This window comes from Cupressus sempervirens, chromosome 10 (assembly GCF_028749045.1).
Source record: "Cupressus sempervirens isolate cs-2001-9-10 chromosome 10, ASM2874904v1, whole genome shotgun sequence".
Taxonomy (NCBI): domain Eukaryota; kingdom Viridiplantae; phylum Streptophyta; class Pinopsida; order Cupressales; family Cupressaceae; genus Cupressus; species Cupressus sempervirens.
The window spans coordinates 551,862,581-551,869,132 of NC_143127.1; the positions used below are offsets into that span (position 1 = coordinate 551,862,581).

Genomic DNA, 6,552 nt, shown 5'->3' on the forward strand with positions numbered 1-6,552 from the left:
GTAGCAATACATCTCTATTTGCAAAAAATACCAAAATAACAACACCAACTCTGCACATGTCACTGATGTTGGCAGTAAGAAGGCCAATGCTAGTAGTTATGGGGGGTGTGATGTTGATGGCAAGGAAATCATGAAAATAAAAAAGGAGTTGGATATTTTGGACAAAAGCTTCTCCACAATGGCCAACTTTGCGTTAAAGTTATAAAGTTATGCACTCTTGAGCTACAACCTTGTGTCTTTTGCAACAAGTCAAGGAGAAAAATTAGGGCATTATTGAAGATGTCATCAAGGAGTTGTTTAAAAATTTTAGATGATTGTACACTATTGATGTTGTCAAAGTTGAAGGAGGACGAAAACAATAATTAACAATTTAAGGTTACATGATTCTGCGTAGGGCATTTTGTGGCTTGGTGTTCCAAGTTTTTTGGCTTTCTCTAGTTTTAGGTTTTGTTTTCTCATCTTTAGTAGACTTTGGTGGATCCTCAAAGATCTCTTTTATAGCTTTACCTTGTGTGATAGTATATATAGTTTAGTTATTAGTTTTTGGATTGATTTCTCTACGACCAACCTTATGGCTTTAGGTTTATGTTTATTAATTTGATCAAGACTTATGTAGATTATTTATTACGATCATTTCATATTTTATTGTCTGGTTATGGATGTCACAAGATGAGATGAGATTATGCTAATTTTATTTTCCATTAGCTCTTGGGATGAGCTTTTGATTTTAAAAGGGAAGGGGAGAATTGATTAATAGTCTGTTGTCAGTATATTATTTATAAATTGTTATTGTTTCTTATTGTTCATGTTGTATTATTTATCTATGCCTTGTAATTTTGAGATAATCCCCTCATTTTGACAAGTTTAATAGAAAAACAAACATCACTTACCAAAATCTCATAACTTTCAAATAAAATTTAAACACAAAACTATCTTATAGACTATTAAAATTATTCAATTCTCTATAAGAAAACAAAATATCAAATTGAATCCTTCAACACGGCTCCATCAAGTTCATTTGCATTGACAAGCGCAATGCCTCCACCCAGGCACCTGCCTCAATGTTGGTTGCATACCCTTCAAGGTTGTCAATCTTTTTCCCCCTTTCCCATTCCTTGCTGAGTTGGAAATAATTACCTTAAATAATTTTTTATTTTTTTTAATATTTCATGGATTAAGTTCCCCAGTTTCACCCTTTCACTAATTGTTAGTTCCTGCATAGCAAGAACTCTTGCCCAAGCATTTAATTAACAAATGATTAATTTTTTTTTTCTATATCCAATCAAAATTATTCATTGCCCTCCATTAATGTTCACTTTTTAATATTTATATTTTTTAATTGATAAAGATGATTGACATTTATCTGCAGATTATGAAACTCAATGCTTTCAAAACATTCAATGCAAAAGAAGAGACGAAAATCGAAGGATCTTGGAGTTAGATTATTGCAAACATAGCTGGCATTTTTGACATGACTTCTGATGTCTGGGGCCTATCATTCTTATGGAAAGACCAAAACTAGCAGTGTGACTGTAGATGAAGCCTCCACATTGCATCAAAGCTACGCATGAAACCTCTATGTTGCATGAAAATTACGTGTGTCCACAACATGTTAAACCTCTTTATACCTTGGTTAAATAGCCTTCTATGATGTAGCTAGACGCATTGGTTGTCATTCTTTATGGTTGATTTTTGTCTTTTAGTTCTATTCATTCTTTATGGTTGATTTTGGTCTTTTAGTTCCATTCCTTCCAAGACAGAACTATGGAAAGGGGCTTCACTTAAACCTTGATTAAACTACATTATCACAACCAATTAGAATTCAAACTAATCAAGAATTGATTTATGTTTATAAATAATATATAGTAACATACTCAAAGATTAACAATTAGAAATTTGGTTGCTCACCATTGGGCTAGATAAATGGCTACAAAATTATTCTAGAGATATGGAGTTTTTCTAGGCGAAAGAAGACGTAAATATCAAAGCACGTCTTTCTTCAAATTTTCTCTATTTCCTAAGTTTTGTTAAGAAAAGTTGCATATATTCTAAACAAAATATTAATTAAAAATATTCTTACGCAATGTTATTGAGCAATATATAGGTTGTTGCATATCCATAAAACTTTAGAGCTTCCCCATGAAAAGAATGCACATCTCTCAATACATTGCTCTCAACTTTACAAATTGCAGATATCTAAGGCACAGGTGTTTCTAAATTTTTTGACCCGCACAACACATGCCTCATGCTCTATATTACCTATGTACAGATTGACACATGGTCTCTCCACTTGATGTGCCTTATTTGCATCAACATGTATATTAATGATGGCCATATTTGAGCAAGAACTTTCAATGTTCAAGAAGCAAAAACTATTACTGTTTGTTGTTCTAAAATGTCTATTACAATAAAAGCATGGACGATGCTAGTAAAGGTTGACTTTGACTTTACACGAGCCAATTGGATTTTCTTAAAAAACTAGTACATTCAACATTTTTTTAACCATTGCATTCCTAATTCTTATAGATATTGTTGCTAACGATCATTACTGGTTTTATTTTTTCATATTTTATTTGCAAAAGAATTTACTAAAAGTCTATTTATGACTCGTTTCTTGAGATATCTGGGCATTTTACTTGATAGTCTGATTGCCTTCTAGTAATTAATGAACTAATTGAAGAATTTATTTTTGTAGGATCTATCGCAGTGGAAAGAAAGTAATGGCCAGAATTATAGTTGTAGCTTGCAGCTCCACTTCTTCAAATAATTTCAAATTGCAATATTGTGTAGGATTTAATAGCTACTGGACTCCAATTCAAAATGAAGGCTATGACTGGTTTGACAGAAGAATTTGAAGAGCTTTTTGAGAAGAATAAAGTCACTTATGTTAGAGGTGCTCGGAAGATTGTATCTGGAAGTGAAGTGTTTGTGGATCTTGTAGATGGTGGAAATAATACTGTGAAAGGGAAGCATATAATCATAGTAACCAGTTCAAAAGTGAAACCCCTTCTTGGAATTAATATTGATGAAAATAAAATAGTTTCATCCACTGGAGTGCTATCACTTAAAGAGGTACCAAAGAAACTCGTTGTGATTGGTGCAGGATACATCGACTTAGAAATGAGTTCAGTATGGGGAAGGTTGGGCTCTGAAGTTACCGTCGTAGAATTTGGTTCTTACATAGTTCCATCCATGAATGGAAAAATTCGAAAGTCTTTTTAGAAGACATTAGAGAAATAGAAAATGAAATTTATTCTGAAAACTAAGGTGACTAGTGTTGATGCTTCAGGACCAGGTGTCAAAATTAACACTAGAGCTAGATTTGGGAGGTGAGCAGACAACATTTGAGGTAGATGTAGCTACCACTATCAGTGGAGATCCCTTTGCAGCATCCATGAATGTCTCGGATGATCTATTCAGTGGTGCAGTACCCAATTCATCAAATCCAGGTGATCCCTTTTCGGATTTATCATTTGGGGCAACCGCTGGGAGAAACAGTGATCCGCAATTTGTGGATCCACTTACTTCGTTTGCTTCCTCAACCAAAGCACCTACTAAAGCTACTGATCCATTTGAAGTGTTAAAAAAAAGTTTTACTTCTCAGAAACAGGTCACGCAAGGGAAGAATAAAGATCCCCTGAATTCTTTATTCACGTCTTCTGCTACCGGTAGCCAGAGAGGTTTTACAAGTCAACCACTTTCTAAGACTAATGATTGGGGCTTGGACGGTGATTTTGGAGGTGCTGACACAGGTCCAACAACGGAGCTAGAAGGGCTTCCTCCTCCTGCAGGAGTCAATATTTCAATAGCGAAAGATAAAGGTATGGAGAGTTATAAGCAAGGTCAATTTGCAGAGGCCATAAGGTCACTCTCATGGGCCAAGTTTCTTTTAGAATGTAAAGTCCGAAAAGCACAACTATTGTCACATAAGCAAACAACCTCAAGATGCAAAATAATATGCGAAAATATAAAGAATTTGAAAAGTCAAAAGTTGATTTAATTCACATAACCATATAATTCAATGTCCATTTCCAGATGGAAAATCTATACATATCAACCAATAGTCGAGAATAATTGGAATCACAATCATGTCACCAATTTCTCTAAATACATTTGATAATACAAAGCCGACCATATATCGATACCATATACAAATCAAAGTATAAATGTTGGAAATGAGTCATATGATCATGAAATCTTTTGTCAGAACTATGTCGACCTGCACGTCGAACATGGATGTATCATCAATACATCATATGATATAAAGCATATATATAACATAAAACATATAAAATAACATGTCATCGAACCTTAGTGTCCATTTGCATGTAATCTCATCTCTGATCCATCAGAACTATGTCCATCCACTATCATGAGACGAAAGAGTGGTCCAAGTGCTTTTATCGCCCAACCATGGAGTGGTTAGCTCCCCGAGGTTTTTCGATTATGGAAAACTACTCGACCCTGGCACAAGAAGGCTAACAACTCTGCACAATTGGATCGGAAAAGATTTGGTGCAGCCAAGTGATCTAATCTACTTACACCTATGTCTAGTAGATACATTCACAAGGATATGGAAGAGGGAAAACAATGTAATAATAACCAATGCATCTCAAAGATATGCATAAAAGTTTTACCGAGCTTGGCCAAGCATCATGAACCAGTAAAATGTAAAAGAAAGGCAGGTAATTTTTTAAGGAAAAACAATACATTTTCCATAAATTAACCTCATCTTTGATCCCACATTCAGCACCGTTCCTAATTTGAAACAAAAACAAAATCTTATTGAGTTATAATTCTTAGCCCGTTGTATAGCTTATCTCTGTATTGATTAGTAAATCAATATAATTAATTATATTAAACTATTCATTCAGCAATAAAAATTAAAATTATACAATTTAGACTATAAGGGAGACTTCACTAAAATCCTCTGTTGTACTTCAAAGTTAACTATAAGAATTAGCCTTTTTTCTTCCTAAACATAGGTAAAATACATTTTCCCGTTTTAAGACAATATACTTCTCAATCTTTCAACATTATATATATATATATATATATATATATATATGGTAGATTATGCTTTCACTAAATCTTTCACTGCAATTGTCAAACAACTTAGCTAAATCAAGTTATACATTAACATACAATGGTCTTCTAGGCTCAGAAGTAATTTAGTTTTAAAATAAAAAGCATATTGCACTAACTAAAAATATATAAACAAGCAACTGATACTTATGTTTATTTCAAATCAACAACCAGCCGTAAGATAAGTCCATTTCTAATAACATTTACACAAACAAGACCCGTTACAAAGACTGAGAAATTAACAATGGTAATGGACAGTTACAACCACACGGTGGAAAATCTTGTCCACAACCAAAATGTGATACCCAGCAGCTCAAAGTTTCTCTTAGAAATTAAAATGCAAAAACACATGCTACAGCAAGGTAATTATTTCTTATATAGTGGAAAATGCTAAAAACGTTGAAGGGATTCTATTGCACCACTTCAATATTTACTAACATTTGGTAAAACAAAAAAAATAAACATAATAAGGAAATCATAAAGTTACATATGGAAAATAGGAAGACAATCAGCCAAACCATTTTTCTTTTACTATTTGACTTCTTTTCAGCATTATATGTTTTATTTGGTTCATAGTAGATTCAACAAAACAAACTTACCATACTGAAACAGCAAATCAATGTAAATAGGAAATTTATTATACTCACAACAGCAAGTCGGTGTAAATAGCAATTTCTTCTCAATTTGAAATTTAAAACAGTTCATGACTTAAGACCTTGATAATTAACAAAAGGAAAAAAAAAAAAAAAAAAAACCTGAATGTTGTGGGAACACCTATGCCTCTGGCTCTCTCTCTTTTCTATCAACGGTGACTGTTCTTTCCTATTGATTAAAAGAAATCATCCCCAACTGATTGCTATTGACCAAATACTCTAGCCGCTTGCCTTGCTTCTTATCTTCTCCCAAATTCAGCTACTTCTCTTTCCAAAAACGTTTTTCCTTCTTTGTTTATCAAAAAAAACTTCTCTCCACTTTGCTGAAAAAAACGTCCTCTTCAAAAATCGGCTCCCTCTGTTTTAAAATCATTCCCTCTTAACAGAAAACCCAAAAAAAAAACCCTTGCATGCCTGTCGATTCTTTCTAAATGTAGCCCTGCCTTTTCTTTTCTTTTATCCTTCCCAACGTGTTTTTCTCCCCTCTTATCCAAAAAAAAAAACATCTTCCTTTGTTTTTTTCCCAAAAACGTCTGCTCATTCCAACAAATTTTTTAAAAAAAAACAGCAAGTACTATTTTTTTTATCATTATATTTTTAATGCCCTCAGCTAACGTTATGGAAGAATAAGAATTTGGAAATAATTTAATTCATCTCCACCAATTTGGAGTGTTAAATTTAGTCGGAATACGTACTTGTTACTATTTAATCGTAATAAATTTTTCAACTAACTATTCCTATTAAATTTCACGATTTTAATTTCTAAGAAAAAAATAATTTAAAAACATAATACTTATTTTAAATCTAAATTATA

At 32.8% G+C, this 6,552-nt stretch overlaps 1 long non-coding RNA gene across 1 annotated transcript; it reads right to left on the minus strand.

Moving 5' to 3' along the window:
* Positions 1–3,968: 3,968 nt before the first annotated feature.
* Positions 3,969–6,235, minus strand: LOC149535080 (uncharacterized). Its single transcript, XR_016357081.1, has 3 exons — positions 5,841–6,235; positions 4,311–4,487; positions 3,969–4,219 (listed from the first exon to the last, which is right to left on the minus strand). It is a non-coding gene; the product is annotated as an uncharacterized LOC149535080 (long non-coding RNA).
* Positions 6,236–6,552: the final 317 nt, after the last annotated feature.